General features: G+C 37.7%; 1 protein-coding gene and 1 long non-coding RNA gene across 2 annotated transcripts in view; one reads left to right on the top strand and one right to left on the bottom strand.

The window, feature by feature from the left end:
* Positions 1 to 14,661, bottom strand: part of GRID1 (glutamate ionotropic receptor delta type subunit 1) — a gene marked incomplete at both ends in the record, with an annotated part of 684,346 nt that overhangs the window by 101,012 nt on the left and 568,673 nt on the right. The window lies entirely within an intron of this gene.
* The window catches only part of LOC309971315, a 113,493-nt gene continuing 111,943 nt past the window's right edge, over positions 13,112 to 14,661 (top strand). The window contains exon 1 of the long non-coding RNA XR_014326733.1: positions 13,112 to 13,294. This is a non-coding gene — a long non-coding RNA (uncharacterized lncRNA). The remainder of the gene's footprint in view (positions 13,295 to 14,661) is intronic.

The following is a 14,661-nucleotide window of genomic DNA, read 5'->3' as shown; positions in this document are numbered from 1 at the left end:
TGAGGAGGTGACGTTTGAGTAGAGACTTGAGAAATGAGTCAGTGTTGGCTGGGTCAAAAGCATAGAAGAGTGTTCCAAAAATAACTAGCTTAGTGAAGGCCACAGAGCAGAAAACTAACTGTGATCTTTGAGGAACGTAGCCAGGGAAGCAAGAGCACTGAGAAATGAGATTAAATACAGTTAGAGGGCATGCAGAATGCCCCTACAGCTTTGTAGAAAGTCTTGAAATCAAGTAGTGCTGGTCTTCCAACTTTGTTCTTTTTCAAAATTCTGTTCCCCATTCTAGAGCCTTTGAATATATATATAATCTTTTCCAGTTCTATTTTTTAAAAGTCTGCTGGGATTTTAATGGGGATTGCATTGACTCTATAGCTCAGTTAGGACGATTTGCCATCTCAACATATTGAGTATTCCAATCCATGAATATTGGATATCTCTCCATTTATTTAGATCTTTAATTTCTCTTCGTGACATTTTCCACTAAATTTTCTGCTAAAGGTGTAACTTATACATTTTTTTAAAAAAGTATTCCTAAGAATTTATACTTTTGGTACTATTATAATTTTTTAAAACTTGTTTTCCAGTTGTTGGTTATTAGTATGCAAAAATACAATTGATTTTTGTATAGGGACTTTGTTTCTGGCAGACTATGAAGATTTATTTATTAGATTTAATTTTATTAAAAGACTTTTAGGATTTTTCACAAAATGTCATCAGAAAACAGACAGTGTTACTTCTCCTGCTCAAGTCTGTACACCTTTCATTTCTTTTATTGCTTGTTGGTCAGACAAGGACCCACAATATGATGTTGGGGAAAAAGCATCACTAAGTATGTTGTTAGTAGTCAGTTCTCTGTGCTGTCATCAGGGTGTGGAAGTTTCCTTTTATGTATTTATTTATTAATCATGAATGGGTGATTAATTTTGTCAGATGCTTTTCTGTATCATTTGAGATGATCATGTGAATTTTGTCCTTTATTTTGTTAATGTGGTGAATCACATTAATTGGTTTTCAAATACTGAAACGAGCTTGTATCCCAGGGATAAGACTACACTGGAATATGATGTATTATCCTGTTTATATATTGCTAGATTCAATCTCCTACCATTTTGTTGAGGATGTTTACATCTAAGTTCATGGGAGATATTGGGCAGTGATTTTCTTTTCTTGTAGTATCTTTTTTGGTTTTGGGTATCAGAATTATGCCAGTTTCATTAAATGAATTAAAAAACATTTTCTCCTCTATTTTCTGAAAAAGTTTACGATTAGTGTCATTTATTTGCGTGTTGGCTAGAATTTCATTTGTAGTGAGGCTTACAAATCCAATATATTTAATAGATAATTAATATTCAGATTTTCTGTCTCTTTTTAAATCAGTTTTTATAAGATGTGTTTTTAAAGAAATGTATCCATTTCATTTAAGTTGTTGAATTTACTGGCATAAAATTGTGCATAATATTGTCTTATTATTCATTTAATGTCTAAAAGATCTATACTGAAATCCCCACTTTCATTCGTGATATTAATAATTTCAGTTTTCTCTCATTTTTCTTGATTATTCTTGTTTGGGGTTTATTAACTTTATTAAACTTATCAAACAACCAACGTTTGACTTTGCTAATTTTCTATGTTGTTATACATAATCTATGTCTTTCTTTAAAATTACTTCGAGTTCAGCCTGTTATTTTTTTTTATCTTTTCTGAGAGGGAAACTAAGAATCTCAAATTTAAGCATTTTCTGTCCCTTATATAGGCATTTAAAGCTATAAGCTTTCCTTTAAGCATTATTTTGCCTGCATTCCACAAATTTTGATATATTGTGTTTTCATTATTGCTTACTTAGAAATAATTTTTATAGTTCTTTTATGATTTTTTTTCTTTGACCCATAGGTTTAGAATTATGTTATTTAAATTTCAGTGGGGATTTTCTAGATTTTTTTTTTTTGGCTTTCTACTTTAACTCAATTATAGTGATAGAACATACTTGGTAAGATTTTATTCTTTTGAACTTGACTGAGATTTAACTCTATGGCCCAATGAATGATGCACCTTGGTGGATGCATACTTGTAAAGAATGTGTGTTCTGCAATTGTTGGGTATAGTGTCCTATAAATGTCAATTACATCAAGTTGGTTGATAGCATTTTTTAGATCTTCTATAGCCTTGTTAGTCTTTTGCTTACTTGTTATGTCAATTTCTAAGAGAATGAAATTAAAATTTGGACTATATTAGATTTTTCTATTTCTCCCATTAGATTTGTCAAAATTTATATCATAAACTTTGATGCTTCGTTATAAAGTACAAACATATTTAAAATTGCCTTTTTGGTGAAATTGTTTCTTTTATCATTATGTAAGGTCCCCCTTTACCCCTTGTAATACTCTATGGCATAAATTCTACTTTGTCTAATGTTGAGATATCCTCACACGCTTTCTTATGCTTATTATTTGCATGGTATATCTTTTCCCTTCTTTCTCAATCTACCTGTGCCTTTATGTTTAAAATGCTTGTAAACAGCATATTTTTCCAGTTTTATAGTTGTTAATGATGGGAGGTCTAGTCAGATAACTGTTATTCCATCATGGCATGTAGAGTAAGTCCCACATTCATTTTCTTGGGACCATTAATATGCACCATCTTTCTTTTCCAGTTTGTGGTGCCCCAAAGGCAGGAACTGATGTATAGCTCTATTAAAATGCATTTGTTAGCTGAAGCCAATCGCTTCAGGCTATTAGAATTTCATAGATCATTTTTGTCTAATTGGAGGCAGTGCTTTTCAAACTTTAATGTGAATAAAAATCATTTGGAGACCTACTTAGATATAAATTCTGATTCATGAGATCTGAGATAGGGCCTGGGATTTATGCCAGCAATGTTGGTCTGTGTGCCACACTTTGAATAGCACAGATGTGTTAAGACCTGCCAGCTCACAACGAGTCATCCAGGTCTTCTTTGTCACAGGGCACTAACTTGAATGACTTGATGTTGAAAGGTGAGTACGTGACAGTGTGAAGCTAGCAGCTGTAATAAAACAGAGGATGGTGGGACCAAAGGCAACCTGAAGAGTGCTAGCACCACCAAAGTCATTCAAATTTAAATATTTAAAACACTATGCTACCAAAAAACCCCATAAACTTGGGAAGTAAATTCAGGTCACATCCAACTGTTTATTATTCCTGTTCAATGTCTTTATCCATAAGTTAATTTTAAAAATGGAATCTTTACATCCAAATTGATGATGATCCATGTGTAAAAAGCCTTTAAGTTCAGTTTGCAAAGAGCAATTGATCCACCTTGGGTTTGGCCATGACTTCTTAGATACAACAATAGCATGATCAATTAAAAATATGTTAAGTTGGCTTTATTTGGCCTAATACATATCTACCGCTGCCCTGCTCATATTTTTTCCCATATTATCCACAAAGATATCTTAAAATTTACATACATAGGTCTTCATAAAATCCATACATCTCTCTCTCTCTTTATATACATATATAAAATAAATCTATACATTATAAAATTTGTAAATATATATATATATATACACATATATACATACATATGTATTTATTTATCATAAGGCTTTCACTTATCAATAAGTATTTAAGGTTCCTCCATGGTTTTCCACGGCTTGATAGTTCCTTTCTTTTTAGCACTGAATAATATTCCATTACCTGGATGTACTCCAGTTTATTTATACTTTACCTCTTTAAGGACATCTTAGCTGTTGCCACATTTTGACAATTTAGGAAAACTGCTATAGAAAATTCACATGCAGGTTTTCAATGTGGATATGGAGAAAGAGGAATAGGAGGGAGGAGGAGGAAGGATTAAACTAGAGGGAGGAAGAGGGAGGAAGAGGAAGGACAGAAAGCATAGGAGGGAGAGGAGGAAGAGAAGGGCAAGGGAAGGCGGAAGGGGAAGATGATGGAAATGGGGGGGAGAGAAAGAGGGAAGAACAGAGAACAGAGTAAGAAGGGGAAGAGAGGTAAAGAAAGAGGAGAGGAGAAAGAGGAGGTGAATGGGGTATACTTATGCTTCTCTGTAGCATTACATACAAGAAGAGCAAGGGAACAAATTCTATAGAATTTGTTCCCTTGCTCAGGCAATGGAGCAACTTCTATAGAATAGCAAGGGGAGAAGTTGTGACATAAGAATATTACACCCAGATAAGTTTAATTCATGTGTAAATACAACAGAAAAAGATTCACAGATATGCTGTCCCAGAAAATATACCACTCTTGCTAGATATATTGCTCAAAGAGCTATTCTAGTTGAATAAAAATGCATTAAAATAAAGAAATGAATGATGGCTAAATCATAGAATAAAGAGGTATTCAACAAGCATTGAAACATTTTGAACATAGAATTCAGTCCAAATAATGACTATAAATATGGATGAGATAAAACAAAAGAATGCAAATGCCAAATATGTATCTTAGAGAAACTGCAGAAGATTTAAAAACATAACAAACGAAAAAAATCAGAGTAAACTGAGTCTAAAATCTCAGATTCTGTCAACCAAAGAAATGACTGAGTAGGTGGAAGAAGAGGAAAAAAAGATATTCCACTATCCTCTTACATAGGCAGAGATATGAATATATGGTTTCACTCTTGATTCTGAAAGAGAAAGAGCAGTGCATGCAAATTTAAGCCTAAAGGAAACCACTGGAGGTTAAAAGAGGATGCTTAATTTCTAGTGGGGGCAAGGTGGTGGGAGAAACACAGTAATAACAATGGTAACTGAATGTTAAACTTTATGAAAATAATTAAGAATGCATAAAAATCATGTAAACATGATAGCAGTAAGAACAAATGTATTTATATCGTAATACCTGTCAACTGTATTTCAACAAATTAGATAGTCTACCTAGAAAAAATGGACAAATTTCTAGAAATGCACAACCTACTAAGACTGAATCATGAAGAAACAGAATATCTGAATAGACCTATAACTAGTAAGGAGATCTAATCAGGATCTAATCAGAAAAGCCCAGGACCAGATAGCTTCACTGTGGAATTCTACAATTTAAAGAAGAATAAACACCAGGACTTCCCTGGTGGCTCAGTGGTTAAGAATCCACCTGCCAATGCAGGGGACACAAGTTCGATCCCTGAGAAGATCCCACATGCCATGGAGCAACTAAGCCCGTGTGCCACAACTACTGAGCCTGTGCTCTAGAGCCCATGAGCCACAATTACTGAAGTCAGTGTGCTGTGCTCCACAACAAGAGAAGCCACTGCAATGAGAAGCCCGTGCACTGCAACACAGAGTAGCCCCTGCTCTCTGCAACTAGAGAAAGCCCACGCGCAACAAAGAAGACCCAAAGCAGCCAAATAAATAAATAAATAATTTTTAAAAAGAAGAAGAAACACCAATCTTCATCAAACTCTTACCAAAAAAATTCAAGAGGAGGGAATACTTCCTAATTCGTTTTACGAGGCCAGCATTACCTTGATACTAAAGCCCAAAAAAGACACTACAAAAAAAGAAAACTACCAACCAATATTCCTAATGAATGTTGATGCAAAACTTCTCAGTGAAATACTTGCAAACTGAATTCAACAGCATATTAAAAGGATTATGTACCATGACCAAGAAGGATTTATTCCTGGAATGCAAGAATGGTTCAACATAAAAAATTTTATCGGAAGGCGGAAGATGGCGGAAGAGTAAGACGCGGAGATCACCTTCCTCCCCACAGATACACCAGAAATACATATACACGTGGAACAACTCCTACAGAACACCTACTGAAGGCTGGCAGAAGACCTCAGACCTCCCAAAAGGCAAGAAACTCCCCACGTACATGGGTAGGGCAAAAGAAAAGACAGAGACAAAAGAATAGGGACGGCACCTGCACCAGTGGGAGGGAGCTGTGAAGGAGGAAAAGTTACCACACACTAGGAAGCCCCTTCGCGGGCGGAGGCTGCGGGAGGCGGAGGGGGGAGCTTCGAAGCTGCGGAGGAGTGCACAGCAACGGGTGCGGAGGGCAAAGCGGGGAGATTCCCGCACAGAGGATCGGTGCTGACCGGCACTCACCAGCCCGAGAGGCTTGTCTGCTCACCCGCCGGGGCGGGCGGGGCTGCGAGCTGAGGCCGGAGCGCAGGGAGAGGACTGGGGTTGGCGGCTTGAACATAGCCTGAAGGGGTTAGTGCACCACAGCTAGCCGGGAGGGAGTCCGGGGAAAAAGCCTGCACCTGCCGAAGAGGCAGGAGACTTTTCCTTCCCTCTTTGTTTCCTGGGGCGTGAGGAGAGGGGTTTAAGAACGCTGCTTAAAGGAACTCCAGAGACGGGCGTGAGCCGCGGCTGAAAGCGCGGAATCCAGAGACGGGCGCGAGCCGCGGCTGAAAGCGCGGAATCCAGAGACGGGCGCGAGCCGGCTGAAAGCGCGGAATCCAGAGACGGGCGCGAGCCGCGGCTGAAAGCGCGGACCCCAGAGGCGGGCGGGAGACGTTAAGGCTGCTGCTGCCGCCACCGAGGGGCCTGTGTGCGAGCACAGGTCACTCTCCACACCCCTCTTCCGCGGAACCTGTGCAGCCCGCCACTGCCAGGTTCCCGGGACCCAGGGACAACTTCCCCGGGACAGCGCACAGCGCGCCTCAGGCTGGTGCAAAGTCACGCCGGCCTTTGCCACCGCAGGCCCGCCCCGCACTCTGTGCCCCTCCGTCCCCGCCAGCCTGAGTGCGCCAGAACCCCCAATCAGCGGCTCTTTTAACCCCATCCTGTCTGAGCAAAAAACAGACGCCCTCCAGCGATCTACACGCAGTGGCAGGGCCAAATCCAAAGCTGAGCCCTGGGAGCTGTGAGAACAAAGAAGAGAAAGGGAAATCTCTCCCAGCAGCCTCAGAAGCAACGGATTAAAGCTCCACAATCAACTTGATGTACCCTGCATCTATGGAATACCTGAATAGACAACCAATCATCCCAAATTAAGGAAGTGGACTTTGGGAGCAAGATCTATGATTTTTTCCCCTTTCCTCTTTTTGTGAATGTGTATGTGTATGCTTCTGTGTGAGATCTTGTCTGTATAGTCTTGCTTCCACCATTTGTCCTAGGGTTCTATCCGTCCATGTTTTTTTTTAATTTTTTTTCTTAATAATTAATTTTAATAACAATATTATACTTTACCTTCGTTCTTTCTTTCTTTCTTTCCGTCCTTCCTTCCCTCCTTTAGACAACGAATCATCCCAAATTGAGGAGGTGGTCTCTGACAGCAAAATTTAGGATTTTTCCCCATTTACCTCTTTTAGTGAGGGTGTATGTGTATGCTTCTGTGTAAGATTTTGTCTGTATAGCTTTGCTGCCAACATTTGTCCTAAGGTTCTTTCCGTCCCTTTTTTTTTTCTAAATAAGAATTTTTTAATTCAATAACTTTATTATACTTTATTTTATTTTTACTATATCTTCTTTCTTTCTGTCTTTTTTCCTTCTTTCCCTCCTTCCTTCCTTCCTCCCTCCCTCCCTCCCTCCTTTCTTTCCTTCTTGCCTTCTTTCCTTCTTTGCTTCTTTCTTTCTTTCTTCCTTCCTTCCTACCCTCCTTTCCTTCTTTCTTTCCTCATACTTCTACTAATTCCCTCTACTTTTTCTCCCTTTTATCCTGAGCCCTGTGGATGAAAAGCTTTTGGTGCTCCAGCCAGGAGGCAGGGCTCTGCCTCTGAGGTAGGAGAGCCAACTTCAGGACACTGATCAACAAGAGACCTCCCAGCTCCACATAATATCAAACGGCGAAAATCTCCCAGAGACCTCCATCTTAACACCAGCACCCAGCTTCACTCAACGACCAGCAAGCCACAGTGCTGGAAAACCTATGCCAAACAACTAGCAAAACAGGAACACAACCTCACCCATTAGCAGAGAGGCTGCCTAAAATCATAATAAGGCCACAGACACCCCCAAACACACCACCAGACGTGAAGCTGCCCACTAGAGAGACAAGATCCAGCCTCATCCACCACAACACAGGCACTAGTCCCCTCCACCAGGAAGCCTACACAACCCACTGAACCAACCTTAGCCACTGGAGACAGACATCAAAAACAGGAGGAACTACAAACCTGCAGCCTGCAAAAAGGAGACCCCAAACACAGTAAGATAAGCAAAATGAGAAGACAGAAAAACACTCAGCAGATAAAGGAGCAAGATAAAAATGCACCAGACCTAACAAATGAAGAGGAAATAGGCAGTCTACCTGAAAGAGAATTCAGAATAATGATAGTAAGGTTGATCCGAAATCTTGGAGATAGAATGGACAATAGATTGGACAAAATGCAAGAATCAGTTAACAAGGACCTAGAAGAACTAAAGATGAAACAAGCAACGATGAACAACACAATAAATGAAATTAAAAGTACTCTAGATGGGATCAATAGCAGAATAACTGAGGCAGAAGAACGGATAAGTGACCTGGAAGATAAAATAGTGGAAATAACTACTGCAGAGCAGAATAAAGAAAAAAGAATGAAAAGAACTGAGGACAGTCTCAGAGACCTCTGGGACAACATTAAACGCACCAACATTCGAATTATAGGGGTTCCAGAAGAAGAAGAGAAAAAGAAAGGGACTGAGAAAATATTTGAAGAGATTATAGTTGAAAACTTCCCTAACATGGGAAAGGAAATAGTTAATCAAGTCCAGGAAGCACAGAGAGTCCCATACAAGATAAATACAAGGAGAAATACGCCAAGACACATATTAATCAAACTGTCAAAAATTAAATACAAAGAAAGCATATTAAAAGCAGCAAGGGAAAAACAACAAATAACACATAAGGGAATCCCCATAAGGTTAACAGCTGATCTCTCAGCAGAAACCCTACAAGCCAGAAGGGAGTGGCAGGACATACTGAAAGTGATGAAGGAGAAAAACATGCAGCCAAGACTACTCTACCCAGCAAGGATCTCATTCAGATTTGATGGAGAAATTAAAACCTTTACAGACAAGCAAAAGCTGAGAGAGTTCAGCACCACCAAACCAGCTTTACAACAAATGCTAAAGGATCTTCTCTAGGCAGGAAACACAAGAGAAGGAAAAGACCTATAATAACGAACCCAAAACAATTTAGAAAATGGGAATAGGAACATACATATCGATAATTACCTTAAATGTAAATGGACTAAATGCTCCCACCAAAAGACACAGATTAGCTGAATGGATACAAAAACAAGACCCTTATATATGCTGTCTACAAGAGACCCACTTCAGACCTAGAGACACATACAGACTGAAAGTAAGGGGATGGAAAAAGATATTCCATGCAAATGGAAGCCAAAAGAAAGCTGGAGTAGCAATTCTCATATCAGACAAAATAGACTTTAAAATAAGGACTATTAAAAGAGACAAAGAAGGACACTACATAATGATCAAGGGATCGATCCAAGAAGAAGATATAACAATTGTAAATATTTATGCACCCAACATAGGAGCACCTCAATACATAAGGCAAATACTAACAGCCATAAAAGGGGAAATCGACAGTAACACATTCATAGTAGGGGACTTAAACACCCCACTTTCACCCATGGACAGATCATCCAAAATGAAAATAAATAAGGAAACACAAGCTTTAAATGATACATTAAACAAGATGGACTTAATTGATATTTATAGGACACTCCATCCAAAAACAACAGAATACACATTTTTCTCAAGTGCTCATGGAACATTCTCCAGGATAGATCATATCTTAGGTCACAAATCAAGCCTTGGTAAATTTAAGAAAATTGAAATTGTATCAAGTATCTTTTCTGACCACAACGCCATGAGACTAGATATCAATTACAGGAAAAGATCTGTAAAAAATACAAACACATGGAGGCTAAACAATACACTACTTAATAATGAAGATATCACTGAAGAAATCAAAGAGGAAATCAAAAAATACCTACAAACAAATGACAATGGAGACACAACGACCCAAAACCTGTGGGATGCAGCAAAAGCAGTTCTAAGGGGGAAGTTTATAGCAATACAAGCCCACCTTAAGAAGCAGAAAACATCTCGAATAAACAACCTAACCTTGCACCTCAAGCAATTAGAGAAAGAAGAACAAAAAAACCCCAAAGCTAGCAGAAGGAAAGAAATCATAAAAATCAGATCAGAAATAAATGAAAAAGAAATGAAGGAAACAATAGCAAAGATCAATAAAACTAAAAGCTGGTTCTTTGAGAAGATAAACAAAATAGATAAACCACTAGCCAGACTCATCAAGAAAAAAAGGGAGAAGACTCAAATCAATAGAATTAGAAATGAAAAAGGAGAGGTAACAACTGACACTGCAGAGATAAAAGAGATCATGAGAGATTACTACAAGCAACTCTATGCCAATAAAATGGACAATCTGGAAGAAATGGACAAATTCTTAGAAATGCACAACCTGCCAAGACTGAATCAGGAAGAAATAGAAAATATGAACAGACCAATCACAAGCACTGAAATTGAAACTGTGATTAAAAACCTTCCAACAAAGAAAAGCCCAGGACCAGATGGCTTTACAGGCGAATTCTATCAAACATTTAGAGAAGAGCTAACACCTATCCTTCTGAAACTCTTCCAAAATATAGCAGAGGGAGGACCACTCCCAAACTCCTTCTACGAGGCCACCATCACCTTGATACCAAAACCAGACAAGGATGTCACAAAGAAAGAAAACTACAGGCCAATATCACTGATGAACATAGATGCAAAAATCCTCAACAAAATACTAGCAAACAGAATCCAACAGCACATTAAAAGGATCATACACCATGATCAAGTGGGGTTTATTCCAGGAATGCAAGGATTCTTCAATATACGCAAATCTATCAATGTGATAAACCATATTAACAAATTGAAGGAGAAAAACCATATGATCATCTCAATAGATGCAGAGAAAGCTTTTGACAAAATTCAACACCCATTTATGATAAAAACCCTGCAGAAAGTAGGCATAGAGGGAACTTTCCTCAACATAATAAAGGCCATATATGACAAGCCCACAGCAAACATCATCCTCAATGGTGAAAAACTGAAAGCATTTCCACTAAGATCAGGAACAAGACAAGGTTGCCCACTCTCACCACTATTATTCAACATTGTTTTGGAAGTTTTAGCCACAGCAATCAGAGAAGAAAAGGAAATAAAAGGAATCCAAATCGGAAAAGAAGAAGTAAAGCTGTCACTGTTTGCAGATGACATGATCCTATACATAGAGAACCCTAAAGATGCTACCAGAAAACTACTAGAGCTAATCAATGAATTTGGTAAAGTGGCAGGATACAAAATTAATGCACAGAAATCTCTGGCATTCCTATATACTAATGATGAAAAATCTGAAAGTGAAATCAAGAAAACACTCCCATTTACCATTGCAACAAAAAGAATAAAATATCTAGGAATAAACCTACCTAAGGAGACAAAAGACCTGTATGCAGAAAATTATAAGACACTGATGAAAGAAATTAAAGATGATACAAATAGATGGAGAGATATACCATGTTCTTGGATTGGAAGAATCAACATTGTGAAAATGACTCTACTACCCAAAGCAATCTATAGATTCAATGCAATCCCTATCAAACTACCACTGGCATTTTTCACAGAACTAGAACAAAAAATTTCACAATTTGTATGGAAACACAAAAGACCCCGAATAGCCAAAGCAATCTTGAGAACGAAAGAAGGAACTGGAGGAATCAGGCTCCCTGACTTCAGACTATACTACAAAGCTACAGTTATCAAGACGGTATGGTACTGGCACAAAAACAGAAAGATAGATCAATGGAACAGGATAGAAAGCCCAGAGATAAACCCATGCACATATGGACACCTTATCTTTGATAAAGGTGGCAGTAATGTACAATGGAGAAAGGACAGCCTCTTCAATAAGTGGTGCTGGGAAAACTGGACAGGTACATGTAAAAGTATGAGATTAGATCACTCCCTAACACCATACACAAAAATAAGCTCAAAATGGATTAAAGACCTAAATGTAAGGCCAGAAACTATCAAACTCTTAGAGGAAAACATAGGCAGAACACTCTATGACATAAATCACAGCAAGATCCTTTCTGACCCACCTCCTAGAGTAATGGAAATAAAAACAAAAATAAACAAATGGGACCTAATGAAACTTCAAAGCTTTTGCACAGCAAAGGAAACCATAAACAGGACCAAAAGACAACCCTCAGAATGGGAGAAAATATTTGCAAATGAAGCAACCGACAAAGGATTAATCTCCAAAATTTACAAGCAGCTCATGCAGCTCAATAACAAGAAAACAAACAACCCAATCCAAAAATGGGCAGAAGACCTAAATAGACATTTCTCCAAAGAAGATATACAGACTGCCAACAAACACATGAAAGAATGCTCAACATCATTAATCATTAGAGAAATGCAAATCAAAACTACAATGAGATATCATCTCACACCAGTCAGAATGGCCATCATCAAAAAATCTAGAAACAATAAATGCTGGAGAGGGTGTGGAGAAAAGGGAACACTCTTGCACTGCTGGTGGGAATGTGAATTGGTTCAGCCACTGTGGAGAACAGTATGGAGGTTCCTTAAAAAACTACAAATAGAACTACCATATGACCCAGCAATCCCACTACTGGGCATATACCCTGAGAAAACCAAAATTCAAAAAGAGTCATGTACCAAAATGTTCATTGCAGCTCTATTTACAATAGCCCGGAGATGGAAACAACCTAAGTGCCCGTCATCGGATGAATGGATAAAGAAGATGTGGCACATATATACAATGGAATATTACTCAGCCATAAAAAGAAACGAAATTGAGCTATTTGTAATGAGGTGGATAGACCTAGAGTCTGTCATACAGAGTGAAGTAAGTCAGAAAGAAAAAGACAAATACCGTATGCTAACACATATATATGGAATTTAAGGAAAAAAATGTCATGAAGAACCTAGGGGTAAAGCAGGAATAAAGACGCAGACCTCCTAGAGAACGGACTTGAGGTTATGGGGAGGGGGAAGGGTGAGCTGTGACAGGGCGAGAGAGAGTCATGGGCATATACACACTAACAAACGTAGTAAGGTAGATAGCTAGTGGGAAGCAGCCACATGGCACAGGGATATTGGCTTGGTGCTTTGTGACAGCCTGGAGGGGTGGGATAGGGAGGGTGGGAGGGAGGGAGACGCAACAGGGAAGACATATGGGAACATATGTTTATGTATGACTGATTCACTTTGTTATAAAGCAGAAACTAACACACCATTGTAAAGCAATTATACCCCAATAAAGATGTTAAAAAAAAAAAAAAAAAAAAAAAAAAAAAAAATTTTATCAATGTAATATAGCACATTAACAGAATGAAGATACAAACCACATTATCATCTCAATGCAGAAAAAGCACTTGAAAAAATCCAGCACCCTTTCATAATAAAAACTCAACAGGCTAGGAATAAAAGGAAACATCCATAATGTAACAATGGTTGAGAAACCCAAAGCTAACATACTCAATGGTGAAAGACTGAAAGACTTTTCTCTAAAATTAGGAACAAGACAAGGATATCTTCTTTTACCATGTAGTACTCAACATAGTACTTGAAATCATAGTTAGACAATTAGGTAAGAAAAAGAAATAATTGGAAATAAATTGGAAAGGAAGAAGTAAAAGTATCTCTGTTGTCAGACAATGTGATCTTATATGTAGAAAATGCTAAAATTAGACAGACACATATACACACACAAAATTATTAGAACTAACAGACTAATTAAGCAATGTTTCAGGATACAAAAATCAATGCACAAAACCCAGCTGCATTTCTATACATTCAGAATGAACAGTCTGAAAGGGAAATTATAAAAACAATTCCAATTACAATAATATCAAAAAGAATAAAATGCTGAAGAAAAATAACAAAAAGGCAAAAGGCATGTACACCAAAAACTAAAAATTTTGGAAAAAAAATTTAAAACGCAAATAAATGGAATGAATCCTGTATTCATGGATTGGAAGACTTAATATTGTTATGATGCCAATACTACCTAAAGCAATCTATAAATTCAATGCAACCTCTATCAAAATTCCAATGATGTTTTCTGCAGAAATAGAAAAATCCACCCTAAAATTCATATGGAATCTCAAGGGACATCAAATAGCCAAAACAATCTTGATAAAGAACAAAGTTGGAGATCTTAAACTTCTGAATTTAAAATGTACTACAAGCCACAGTAATCAAAACAGTGAGGAACTGGCATGATGACAGACATACAAACAAATGGAATAGAACAGACAACATAGAAATACTGTCCCATAAGTGGTCAAATGATTTTCAACAATGATGTCAAGATTTCTTAGTTATGACAACAAAAGCAAAGGCAATGACGACCACAAAGAAATAGATAATTTGGACTTCATCAAAATTAAAAAAAAAAAATTCTGCATCCAAGGACACTATCAGCAGAAAGAAAAGGCAACCCATGGAATGGGAGAAAGTATTTGCAAATCACATATCTCGTAAGGGATTAATATCCAGAATATAAAAATCTCCTACAACTCAGTAACAAACAAACAAAAACAACTCAATTAAAAATGGGCAAAGGACTTGAATAGAAATTTCTATAAAGAAGGTATGCAAATGGAAAATAAACACATGAAAATATGCTCAACATCTCTAATCATGAGGGAAATGCAAATCAATACCAAAATGAG

The sequence above is a fragment of the Leucopleurus acutus genome, assembly GCF_964270905.1.
Source record: "Leucopleurus acutus genome assembly, chromosome: 14".
In the NCBI taxonomy this organism is placed as follows: Eukaryota; Metazoa; Chordata; class Mammalia; order Artiodactyla; family Delphinidae; genus Leucopleurus; species Leucopleurus acutus.
Note: the sequence above shows the minus strand (reverse complement) of the source record. Positions and strands in the feature narration are given on the sequence as shown.